The 13,999-nt window shown below is 34.4% G+C and overlaps 1 pseudogene; it reads left to right on the top strand.

The window, feature by feature from the left end:
* The first annotated feature begins 2,588 nt into the window (after nt 1–2,588).
* LOC122066432 lies at nt 2,589–4,066 on the top strand (annotated as a pseudogene).
* Nucleotides 4,067–13,999: the final 9,933 nt, after the last annotated feature.

The raw sequence follows: 13,999 nt of genomic DNA, 5'->3' as shown, positions 1-13,999 counted from the left end.
CCTAAAAAAGAAAGAAATGATAACACAAACCCAATCCTCCCAAATACGGCCTAATGATACAAGCCAGTTTGAAGGGCCAGCCACGCCCTTACTGACCTACGTCCTAGACTATGGCCTATAAACCCATTTGCTGATTCAAAACCCTAATTTAATAGAAATTAGTGAAACCCTATGGTTATCATATGATTCAAAAATAATGAACAAAACCCAATCGATTTCAACCCCTGATCCTAAGGGGCTGGATTAGAGTGACCATAGGACTCCTTATGGAATCCCCTAAAAGTATTAATTGAAACACGATGAATTAATTGAAACACGGCGAAGGCAAAGGTGAAATAGGAGAAATATCACACAATGATAGGGGTTGGGGAGCATATTACAATTTGAATTACAAGAATAAATAAATAAATAAAAAATGAAATGAATAAACAAAAGAAAATGAACACAAAAAAAAAATAAAATAAAAAATAAAAAAGAGATAGAAGAGAAGGAGATGGGGTTTCGGCCATAGTCAAGAATTTCACTGAAAATAAAATAAAAAATAAAAAATAAAAAATAAAAAAATGGAAAGAAAAGGAGAAAAGGAGAAAAGAAGAATGAAAAGACGAAAGAGGGGACAGAAGGGCAAGAGGGGGATTTTGGCAAAGGGAAGGAGATTGGAGCATAGAAGAGGAGAGAATGAAGGAGAAGAAGAAGAAGAAGAAAAAGAAGAAAGGAGGAGAAAGGTGAGTTGCAGGTTTGGTTAAGGAAAAAGAAAGGAAGGAGAAGGGAGTGGAGAGGGTTCGGCCATGGTAAAAGAGAAAAGAAGAGAGGAAGAAGAAGAAGAAGAAGAAACAGAAGGGAGTGACTTGCAGGTTCGGTTAAGGAGAAAGAAAGGAAGGAGAAGGAAGTGGAGAGGGTTCGGTCGCTGCAGATTTTGGAGGAAGGAAAGCAAAAGAAGATGAGAAGAAGGGGAACCCTCCTCTTCTTGCTCTCGTCCCGTCTTCTCTCCGAAGCTACTTTCTGCTTCTCTCTCTCTCTCTCTCTCTCTCTCTCTCTCTCTGCAATGTCCTTAGCAGAAGAAGAAACTCTTGTAACCGGGACAAACCATGAAGGACCGGAGTCAATATCAAAAAACTACCCAAGGAAACGATCCTGCCAGCCGGAGTCGGCATTTCAAGGAGTTCGTAGACGCAGTTGGGGTCGTTTCGTCTCTGAGATTCGCTTACCAAAGAAGAAAACCAGAGTCTGGCTCGGTTCGTTCGTGTCGCCAGAGATGGCCGCGCGTGCCTACGACTCGGCCGTGTTCTTCTTAAGAGGTAAATTGGCTATGCTCAACTTTCCTGAGTCTGTAGGTTCGCTCCCTCAACCTCTCGGGTAAGAAGAAGAAGAAAGATGGAACAGAGGAAGAAGAAGAAGCAGTGGGATTAGGTTACATGTAGGATTCTGATCTAAGGGTCCAAAAAAAGCAACAAAAAGAAAAATAAATCAAATCGAATAGTAATGTAAATATATTAAGCCACAAATAAAATTGATTCATTAAACCAAGATATAATAGTAATAGAAAACAAACCAAATTTTAAAAAAAAAAAAAAAAAAAAAAAAAAGAAAAACCGGATTAGCAAAAATCAACGGTTGGACCCAACGACCCAAATCAAACTATGTTGAACCCAATTAAAACAAAATAAACTCAATTGGACCGGAATCAACTAATTCACGTTTAATAAACCATACTAAACCAAATTAAAGCTAATTAAACCTAATTAATCTAAATGAACTAATTAAACCTAAATACACCTAATTGAATCGGAATATACCAATTTATATCTAATAAATAACATTAAATCGAATTGAAACTAATTAAACCTAATCTATTAAATCAGATAAACTAGTTCTAAATTGCAATTGGGAGAAGAAAAATACCTTAAACCCGACTTTAATCAAGAAATAAGGGGAAATAACCCTTGTGCTTCAAGCCCCAAATTGAATCGAACCGGACTAGATCTCCCGGCTCAAGGAAGGATTAATATGTTAAACTTTTAAACTTAGAGAATATTTGATTTTAGAGTGAAGAAGTTAGCCAAAACCTTGATGGGGCCATCCTCTCTCTCAAATTCTCAATTTTTTTTCTCCTCCCTTTTGGAAGAGAGGAATGGCTATACTTATAGCCTTACGACTTGAGACAATTCTCTCTTATTTTCGATGTGGAACTAAAAAACTAAAGAAAATTGTCCGAAAAGGCTTGCTTTTGGACAAAGGGGTTTGGGCACCATGTGGCACTCCTTGGTTGCTCGGAATGGAATCTGATACCGAACTTTGGAGTCAACTTCCGGAGGTCATATCTTTCAAACCGTTAGTCAGAATTTGACGTGTAATATGTCATTAGAAAGCTTAGTCCAAGCACTATCCAATGATGTGAGACACGATTGTGGTCTCGACCGAGGACCTTTACAAAAATATGCATAAAGTAGAGACTCGGATCATATAATGAAAGAGAGAATCGGACACCGATTCGCATAGTTCTCACATCAAAGTGTAATGTCCGACCTAAGGGGACAAACAATAATAATCCACAACATCAAATTCTAATTTTTGAAAACATTTTCTCTTGAAAGTTTTTAGGAAAAAAAAATGGTCATTTTCTACTCTAAGCTCAAAAATTCTCCAAGTCTAAAATGTCCAACATGTAATTCTTCTTGTGTCATCATCGCCGGGGGATGACAAAATTAGGTGTCTACAATACCTGCACAACCTCTAGCATGCACTCTTTAAAATTTCTTGGTATTTTTCTCCAGTCATTGAAATTTAAAGGGCAAAATGTTTCATTTTTAACTATAGTTCCAAGAAACTGACCTAACAAGCCTCCCTCCCTTCCAATGGGTTGTCCTTCATTATTTCATTGTACAATAATTCTCTGGTCAGTCAGTAAATTCCACACATCTTTCAATAATGTTGGACTACGATGGTTCCTAGTTCTAGATTCATCTGTTCAAAATAATAATTCAAAAAAAATTATCAAATAATGTAATAAATTTCAATCACATTAATTTAGTGGGGAAACACTAGTAGTTTTGAGTGGGGAAACACAAGTAGTTTTCTTTGAGAGTTCCTGGGTATATATATCAGGAGGTAGGAACAAGAATGAGGTCTGCGGAGCATAAGGGTTGTTACAATTATAGATCAACAAAGGAGATTTCAAGCAGCACTGCCATTAATTTTGAGTTCCGCAAAGGAAATGGTACAAATCAAGGTTTTCATCATCATAGGACATTTTTGGGGAAACCAATCTCATCAAAATGGGATGATGCACAGAAATGGGTAGTTGGATTGTCAAGAGGAGATAAAAATCGTTCCAATACTAAACCTCAAAACTCAAATGCAGATGACAGAAGATTAATCGATTCTGTTCCACAAATGGAAAAGGATTTTTCAAGTGGCACAGATGAAGGTTGTGAAGATGGAAACCCATGTCCTGCAATTTCAATTCAGGATGAAGGGAAGGCGAAGAAGGTCGACTGTAATGAGTCATTGTGGTAAATCAACAAGCATTCGGAGGATCCATCATTGGCTATTAGATCTATTTGTGTGACGGACATGGGAACAGAGATGACCCCCATTGCAAGTCAAGAACCTTCAAGGACTGCTACACCCATTAGAGCCATAATACCTGCAGCAAGACGTCCTATCCCTTCTAGGGCATCAACCCCAGGAAGATGTTGGTAAAGTGCACAAGCCATTGAAAGCTACCAAACAAGTCTCACACCATTGGAAAGTAGAAATGAAGCTGTGGGTTTTGGCAGGACACGGGGAGCAACCAGGTGTCTAACAGAGAAGAAGAAGAAGCCAATGCTTGGAAGGAATTTGAGTATAAGAATGGTGAGCAAGTAGGGAAGCCCAATCCATTAGAGACCCGGGCCATGGCTTGGGATGAAGCTGAACGAGAAAAATGGAACCTTAAATAACCAAAATCATATCAGTTTCAACACCCACGTAGCAAGAACAAAAGTTAACAAGTAGTGGCTTCAAAAACATTGAGATACTATGAGTAGAATCTGTTGTAGACCTTCTGCAAATCATTGGACTGAGATCCAGCAACCCAAAGGGCATCAGCAACATGTTGTACCCCCAAAGATGGTACCAATGCAACAGTTGGATTGACAATTACATCAGATCAAAGTAAATAGAAACTTGTTGTACATAATTAGTAACTATGTAAAACTCACAAATCCTAGGATAGAATACCCTTAAACTGATATCATTAACAGGTCTTTAACACAATAGAAGAACCCTAAATTATCACAGAAACTGATCATCAGATCACAGATAGCAAGCCCAAACCAAAAATAGCAACTAGATACTAAAATAATAAACCTATAGTAATCAGCTGATGGAAGCACTAGATGGGGACACAATTCCTATCGATCGAATGGGGTAGTGTGTATCCTAACACTTCTACAAAGAATCACCCAACTCTTATGGCTGGAAAGTGGTGCAGCAGCTGATGATGAAATTAGAAACTATGGAAGAAAATAGTAACTTACCGACCATAGCAGATCCAAAGAAAATAGTAACTTACCTCCCATATTTTCAATCTCGTTTAAATGCTCAAGTTCAGAGACAACATCAGCAGAAATATAACAATACAAATCTTCATAAAAATCTGTAAACTAGAATAGCAGAAACAACAAGAATTGAAGATAATATAATGGAATAGAGAACAGAGTATCGGTGAGCAAAAAAAAGAAAAAAGAACAAGAAATTGACCAAACTGACAGATTACTACCTGAAAAGATGATAGGAGACAAAAGTTAGAAGAAAAAAAGAGTAGTTTCAATCTCGTTTAAATTCTTTAGTTCAGAGACAACATCAACAGGAATATAACAATACAAAGTTTCAGAAAAATCTGTGAACTACAATAGCAGAAACAACAAAAATTGAAGATAATTAAGTCTCACAATCAAGATGAGTGTGATAATTCAGAGCTACCGGGAAAGGAGATGAGTTGGACAGAACTCTAGAAACCCTTCTTCAAAAACGAGTCTCTCCTCCAACAGAGCAGCCTAGAGCAAGAGAGTCGTACTTTGCCAAAATCGATCTAGCCCTTTGAACGGTTTCTTCTTCAGCGATTCAGGTCGCTGGAGAGAGCTTGAGCAAGAGACTGAGAAATAATAGTTTTTAAGGTTTGGAGAGATTGAGATGAGAGAGAGTGAGAGAGAAAGAAATAGAGTGCGACAAGATGGAGGAGTTCGTGTGGGAGTGGGAAATAGAGAGCGGGAGTGAGCAAAATCTTCCCACCAATCAATTATATTATTAAGTTAAATTATATTCTTAAATTGTCTTTATTTTTTTTGTTTTTTGGTAAGATTCTTAAATTATCTAACCTTATGGTAGGGGTGAAATAGACTGAGTTGGGTTGAGGTTCTTAAAACCCTAACGCTACCCAATCAGGTTCATGTTTAGGCCCAAACGCTACCCAATCAGGTTCATGGTCGCGGTACGTACAGAAAAATAGGAATGCAGAACATTCGAAGCTCGGTGAATGTTCACGTAAATGATATGATTGACACGTGTTAAATATGTTAATCCTGCTAACAGAGTTGTAAACAGTTACAACTCTGTTTAATATTATTAATATTTAAATAAATAAATAATAAAAATCCCAATATAAGTGGACTCCTCCTTTCATTCCGCTTAGAAATCTCGATCCTCTCTTCCTCTCTCTCCTTGCTTCTTCTTCAAAGTTATTCCTTCTTTATTCTTCCTTTTTCACCGCTCTCCAGTCTAGTTGAAGTTTTGTTTACCAATTTCAGTGAAGATTTGCATCCATGGTAAATTCTCATAGGTTAATAATATCTACCCAATAAATAATAATAAAATCCTAGATATTCAACAGCTTTGTTTACTTTATAGATTCAAATTTGTCTTTTGCCATATATGCAAACTTTACTGTCCAAATCCCTTCCCTGATGATTAATATGTAAACATGGTTTTTGGATATATGTGGCCAAGTCTCTCATATGTTCAGTGCCTGAAAATAGTTATGTTGATTTTTTTCTTATCTCATCCTATTTTGAGAGAGAGAGATGATGATGATGGCGGCTGTAGAAAGAAGAAACAACGTTGAAGAAAAAGCAAGAAGAGAGAGAGAGAGAGAATTGAGATTTCCCAACAAAATCGAAGGAGGAGTCCGCTTATATTGGATTTTTAGTATTTATTTATATAAAAAAATATTAGACAAGTTAAGTAACCACATCCGTCATCTCTCCACCCTAAAAACTAGGAATCAGTTACAATATAAAAAATTAATAGATGGTTTAGATTAATCTAAACTTAAATGGACGGCTAATATTAAAAGAAAGTGAAAATAAGATTACAATACGTACGTCCAGCTACCACTCGCCCATATTATTAAGTTAAATTATATTCTTAAATTGTATTTTTTTTTTTTTTGGTAAGATTCTTAAATTATCTAACCTTATGGTAGGGGTGAAATAGACCGAGTTGGGTTGAGGTTCTTAAAACCCTAACGCTACCCAATCAGGTTCATGTTTAGGCCCAATTTTGCTGGGTTCATATCAATCCAAACCGGCCCTAATTGACCCTATCAGGGCTGGATTGGATTAACCCTGGCTTCTACAATGGTTGGATTAACCTTGATTGACTTTGTTACTTTTTTTTTTTTTTGCTAGACATCCAATTAGACATAATGTTAGAGATTAACAAAATATCAATCATATGTCGCATCTAATCTAGTGAACCTCCATCCGATATAGTCTGATCCAAGCTGATTCAAATAGGTATCAGACTTAATTGACCAAATCCCATGATTTAGAATCTCATTTTTCTATTCTATTAGATGTTTTAGAACTCAATTTTAGGGGTGTCAAATGTTCAAATCGACTCAGTTTCTATCGGGCAGAGGTTTTGGTTCAAGAATGAATGACAACCAAACCAAATTGATGAGGGGAACTTAGAAGTGTCAAATGTCCAATTCAACCCAATGTCCATTGGGCTGGTATGGTTTTGGTCCAAGAATGAGTGACGACAAAACCAAATTGGAGAGTAGAATTTAGGGGTGTCAAATGGCCGATTCAAATAAGCTTTTGTCAGGCTGATTTCAAGTTAATGCTGGTTTAGTTCAGTTTATTTTTAGACCTGAACCACAATAAAATTTTTAGACTTAAAATGAAAAAAGACTATATAGGGCATGAAAAGACCACACTGCACCGTCTTGACGTGCACTAAATATGCTCCCATGTTGAGCATATATATATATATATATATATAACCCTAAATAGAATCGATAAAATCGATCGGACCGAATCGATAACAGCCCAGACCAAACCGAATCGAAGCCTTGCTATCCGTAGTTACAAGGTTTTTGTTACTACGCTTTTTAATTGCAGTTTTGTTTCCATAGTAACAAAGGTTTTTTTTTTTATGCGGTCTTAAATACTACAACAATAAGTAACACATATTACTGCATTTTTTTTAACTACGATTTTATTTTCGCAGTTATAATATTTTCTGTTACAGCGATTTTTTATTGCGATTTGCTTCCGTAGTTATAAGGTTTCTGTTACTACGCTTTTTAACTGTAGTTTTGTTTCCACAATAACAAAGGTTTTTTTTTTTAATGCGATCTTAACTACTGTAGCAATAAATAGCACATATTATTGCGTTTTTTCTAACTGCGATTTTATTTCCGTAGTTACAAGATTTTCTGTTACTGCAATTTTTTATTATGGTTTGTTTTCGTAGTTATAAGGTTTCTGTTACTGCGCTTTTTAACTGCAGTTTTGTTTCCGCAATAACAAAGGTTTTTTTTTTATGCAGTTTTAACTACTGTAGTAATAAATAGCACATATTACTATGTTTCTTCTAACTGCGGTTTTATTTTTGTAGTTACAAGATTTTTGTTACTGTGGTTTTTTTTTTTCGGTTTGTTTCCGTAATTACAAGGTTTCTGTTACTGCACTTTTTAACTGCAGTTTTGTTTCTACGGTAAAAAAGGTTTTTTTTTTTTTTTTAAATGCGGTCTTAACTACTGTAGCAATAAATAGCACATATTGCTACGTTTCTTCTAATTGTGGTTTATTTCTGTAGTTACAAGATTTTTAGTTACTGCGATTTTTTATTGCGGTTTGTTTCCGTAGTTATAAGGTTTATGTTACTGCGCTTTTTATTTGTTATTTCATTTCCGTAGTAACAACAATTTTTTTTTTTTGCGGTTTTAACTACTACAGTAATAAGTAGCACATATTATTGCATTTTTTCTAACTGTGATTTTATTTCCGTAGTTACAAGATTTTCTGGTACTGCGATTTTTTATTACGATTTGTTTTCGTAGTTACAAGATTACTGTTACTACGGTTTTAAATTCCGCAGTAACAAGTATACCATATTACTGCGAGTTATAGCTGTGATTTTATTTCCGCAGTTACAGAGTCCTCTGTAACTGTGGTTTTGAAATAGAGTAGCAATAGGTATTTCCTATTACTACACAAGGAAAAACCGCAGTTATAGGACATTTATAGCTGCGGATTTTGAAACCGCAATTAAATATCCGTAGCTACAAGTGTATTTTGTTGTAGTGTAACTAAGTCAGTGCCTTTAAGATTTCCATCTCAAACTGAACCATAATACCCAACAAATCACTATTAAGATGGCTCCAAAATAATACGACATCTACGATACTCCTCATATTAGCTATCTACAATTACAAAAGATATATGAGTCCTATCCTCTCACCCTTTTTGCTAAAAAAGTACATTGAAGTCTAACCTCTTGACTTATTTTTTGGTAAAAAAAAAATTATTTTTGGATAAAATCAATGTTCTATCCCTTGAAATTTTAGAGTTGAGAAAGTTTTTTTTGGAAATCTAGGGATCCCAAGTGATGTGATTCTATGATAATCATTAAACTCCTACCCTTAATGTATATTGTTGAAATTAATTTCCCCAATCCAACTTAGGTCAAATATTTTGGGTTAAGAGATTCTTTTTTTTACCTTGGCTTAAGGGAAACACAGTCCTTTTAGGGCCCATTTGATAATGCTTCTGCCGTTTCTTGAAACAGAAATGGCAGAAGCATAAATTTCCGTTTCTAGAAATAGAAACGGAATTGAAGGTGTTTGATAAGTCATGTTTCTGGAAGTCGATAGTAACCAGCGAAAGAATGGCTACGAATCGTTTCCAGAACTTGTTTCACTTGGGTCGTTCTTGAACCATAAATAGGTAGAAATTTTAATTTCTATTTCTGAAAACAAGTGAAACAAACACAGTTTTAGCGAACTCTTTTTGTTCCATTTCTGTCATTTCTGGACACAGAAACGGTAGAAACGTGTTTCTTAAAATGCTATCAAACGGACCCTTAGAATAGAGCTGAGGGCTCCTATGCAGTTTTGCACCAATAGATGTCATGGGTTTTGAACTGTCAAATAGGGAGAATTTAATGGAAGAAAAAGTGTAGGATCCACATTTTTATGAGGGAAGCATGCAAAGGAATCCAATGACAATGTCGTGCGGTTTCTTTTCCCTCTCTAGAATAATACTTCCAGCTTTACATTTTAAATCAATGGCCTTGCCTGATAAATGATGAGGCCTCTGGCCCAACCCAAGGACCAGCCCAAGGATTACAAATTGCCTGAAGCCATGGGCCTAAATAAACCATTAGTTAAGGAACTGAGCTTGGGCCTAGAACTATGAGCCCATCTTCTTTCTTCACTTTTCTTTCAACTCTTTTCAATATGATAGAGCTGTCCTATGTTCTTCAACCTCTCAATCAATCTCCATATCACAACACACAAATAAGAACAAAAATTGGAAGATATGATCAAAAATTTCAAATCATTGATTATCTCATGTAAATCTTTGCCAAACACATACCAGTCTTTAATATTATCAATTTGAGGGAAAAGTGAACATCTATCCACCATTCCAAATTAAGATTAATTAAACTAAGTAGTAAGCACCATGTATTACCAAACTAAGGATGTAATTAGAATTGTTTTATCATGATATGATAAAAAAAAATAATATATATATTTGTATGACGGACCTCACTTAGTTGGGATATGACTTTGTTAAGTTCCGTATAAAGATTTTTCATCATGTTTAAATTAATTTAAATGTAAACCACATTGAGATCTATAATCATCTAATCATCATCTTATAATAGTGAAGTTCTTCCATGTGTCATTAAGGTTACCTAACAAAAAGTCATTATGAATTTTTTTTAATATGAACTTTTCTAAGATAAGAAGTTGTTGCCATCTTATTTAATAGTGACGGATGGGATTTACAAACCCTAACAAAAAAAAAAAAAAAAAAAAAAGGAATCATGTGGCTCCAATGGGAGGATTAAGACTCTATTAAGAAGAGCCTTAATCGTTGGTTGAAAACAAAGAGTGAATCAAGAATGAGAACATTAAAGGGGCAATGTGTGAAAGAAGAAATAGACTTTAGGAGTGTTCATGGGAGATTTTTCCTTTTTGCTCCATCCATAACATGGATTTAGATACTGGTATCTGCAGTAATCAATATTGATACAACACCGATACGTATCAACTAATACGGTTAAAATTTGTCTCCTTTTTTTTTTCTTTTTTTTGATAAAAAGTGGTTTGTTTTAGAGGAATCAGCTAGATATGGACAATTCATATCAGTATTTTTATTGACAACAGCCGATAATAGCATTGAAACCATGAACTATAACCCTTGATCAATGAAAATGCCACAAAATTCCAATTATAGTCTTGAAAATTCATACCAATTAATCTTGTCCGATGATAAAAAGTTATAAAAACTCTTTAATGTCTCAAATAATTTGTAATTTTTTCCCCCATTTAGGATAGCATATCTTTTTTCTTCTTCAATGAAAATAAAATCATGTCATATATATATATATATATATATATATTAAAAATTATGTAAGACAATAATTTTTTTTTTTTAATAATAACTAAGAATAATCACTTTCAAATTATTTTGAAAATCTTATTTTACCCAAAACTTATAGAATTTAATAATAGGATAAAAACCATTTAAAAGAATATTACTAGAAGCTCTAATTGATACAGAGATGTCATTTAGATAGTCACGATTATAAATGAAATGGAATTTGGTTAAATTTGTTACAACCACAAGACAAAGATGCATCTATCAAACTGTGGAGTCAAATTTTTGTTGAGAAATTGTAATCATTTGTCCAAATCAAAATGTTTCTATTAGAACTGCTTGGATTGAAACCATGACATGAGACTCAAAGCACCCATCCATGAAATCCAATGTGTCTCATTTTGAGAAGATCAAGATGTAGGATAGACTACAACAAATGGGGTTCTTCCCACCATATAGTTTTCCCAAGCCAAATATTATTACCTTAATCAACTATTTATTTACTACTAATTGGGCATGTATGGATATTAAATGTGATGAGCTGGGCTTGGATGAACTAAACTATTTATTTATTTATTATTTTTTTATGGGAAGCTCAACTATTTATTTACTAATGGGTTTTGTTTGCATCATAAGAATCGTCACAGATGAACTGTGGTCAAATATGGAGGTTGAGAAAACAAAAATAAAATTTATTTTTCTAACGGCTAATTGGGTGTCATAATACTCCTCCATGAAGCTTCTCATGACGTTTAGAGTGTATTTGTTTCATCATAAAATATTTTTTCTCATCTGTCATTTTTCTTTGACATGACTTAATAAGCATATTTGTATATGATCTATATGAGAGAAAGAGTCCAACCATATGATAGGGGTGGAACATGGTTGCCAAGGGTTCTAACAATTAAGATATGTTAGAGTAAACCCTAACAAATACAAAAAATAAACAGTCAACAGATTTGTACAACACAGAGATTTAACGAAGTTCACACACTGGTGTGGTTTGCTACGTCCTCGGACGAAGAAGTAGATGTTTCACTATGTAGTAGAGAGATATTACACCCAAGAAGCAGCGAGAAAACTCGTCCTGAAACACTAGCTCGAAAAATTCCTAAATTATAATGACTTGCTCAACAAGATGATAGTACATTATATACTCCGGCCTCCAAGTCACAGTCAATCAGGTCGAACCATACCGCAAAGACTACGCCACCGCACCCCATACAAGATCAATGTTGGACAAATAAAGAGAGAGAGTTATATTTTATGATCCACCAGCACAATCTAACCCAGCTAGCAAATGAAGGTTGCACATCCAAACGTAAAACAAAATAAAGAAATAACCCAAAATTATTTACCAATCCATTAAAGGTAGTTCTATAGAATTGTGTTAATGTCTAGTAAATAAACTTATCTGCGACCCTCTTCTACTGTGAGGATACTTAAATCAGTCTCTTTTTTAGAACATATAACACTTAAGGATTCAATTAATAAATTAGCCATCGATCCTTCAGTTCCAACTTCCAATACACTTTAGATTTGTTTCTTCTAAAACAGAAGTCCTAAGCTATCATTCTTGTGTGGTCACCATATAGCACGCTTAAGTCCAGTTTTTGTCTCCTACGATAGATTACAAATTTGGGTATTTCAAAATAAAAATTAAAAAAACTCTACAAAAGTAATCCTAGAACCTAACCTAACCCCCAACCTTTCCTGCTAACACGATTATGAAACAATGGAGAATTTTGGATGGTTCTAACATAACTCTTTCGCTATGGACCCACATACCAAACTCATTCTGTTGGCCTCAAGCGTCATCTCCTTATATGTTTCTATTCCATATCCAGCCAAAATTGATTATCATTTGTCAATTCAAACAAATCAACCCAAATCCCCCCACCCCCTAAAAAAAATAAAACAAAAAATAAAAATTTTTTCTCCACCCATGATAAAGAGATTATAAGATTTGATTCTGATTGGATTCATAATTTTAGAGTTTTTTTTTTTTTGGTAAGAATAAAAAGTATTTACGACTTAATTTTACAATGAGAGTACGAGTTAATGATGGAAATCATCATTAAGAGAGTCAAATTACAAGGTCAAATCATCAATGGTAAAGAAATAATTGAAGAAAAACTTAATCCAAAAGAAAAATATTAGGCTATAGTGCTTTGATTTTGTTGAAGATCTATAGAGTATCATTTTTCAACTAAAAATCCACTTGGTAAATGCATAATCTCTTGAATTCTATAAATGGTATTAATAACTATTTTAAAATAGAAAAGTAAAAAAAAGGAATCCTACGATGCCTTCAGGCGATTACCTCCTCACTCCCAAATGCACCCTCTTTCTCTACTCTCCGACATTCTTTTCCCCCTTGCCCCCTATTGATGAATCTGCTCCTCTAGCCCCATTGATTTGACGTGAAAAATTCCTCACACACTAACGTCATGAGAACCCTTTCTGTCAAAATAACAAGCTTTCTTGAATTTTCTTTGCCTTTTTTCTAGGTTTACTATCTTGACTAATATTTTGGATAACAACACGTAGAAACAAATAATTTTGATAAAAGTAAACTATAGATCAATTTCTTGTGGTTTACTTCTAAGAACTAGTTTTTCCTCTGACCTCCCAAACCTAAAATATTCTCTGTATTGCTTTCATTGTTTTCTCAGCTAATTTGCACCTAGTAGAAAACCTAAAGATGTAGAAGACCCAGTTGTAATGCAAAGCATATCTTGGAGTGTATGATAAGTACCATCTCATCTATCCATTCCAATTCATTTGCTTCATGGAATGAATAACTAAATTAACTTAGATTTGAAAAACAAAAATTTTAGTCCATAGAACGTAAGATAGTAATCATATCATCCCTATTACCCCCTGAAAAAAAAATGATTTCCACACCACCTCTATATATTACATGCACCATTATTGGCAATGTTGATGAAGTTAAAGATACTCTATCAAACACTTTGTTACCATCTAATACGGCAATAATAGAATAAAGAACCCATCAAGTATTTTAAATTCTCTACCCAACCCTTCAAAGATGGCCCAAAACATAGTACTAATGCAGGAGCAAGACCCAGTAAATTAGGACCTTAGATAAAAATAAAAAA

The sequence above is a fragment of the Macadamia integrifolia genome, unplaced genomic scaffold, assembly GCF_013358625.1.
Source record: "Macadamia integrifolia cultivar HAES 741 unplaced genomic scaffold, SCU_Mint_v3 scaffold2390, whole genome shotgun sequence".
NCBI classification, from domain to species: domain Eukaryota; kingdom Viridiplantae; phylum Streptophyta; class Magnoliopsida; order Proteales; family Proteaceae; genus Macadamia; species Macadamia integrifolia.
This window is presented reverse-complemented; position numbering and strand designations above follow the sequence as displayed.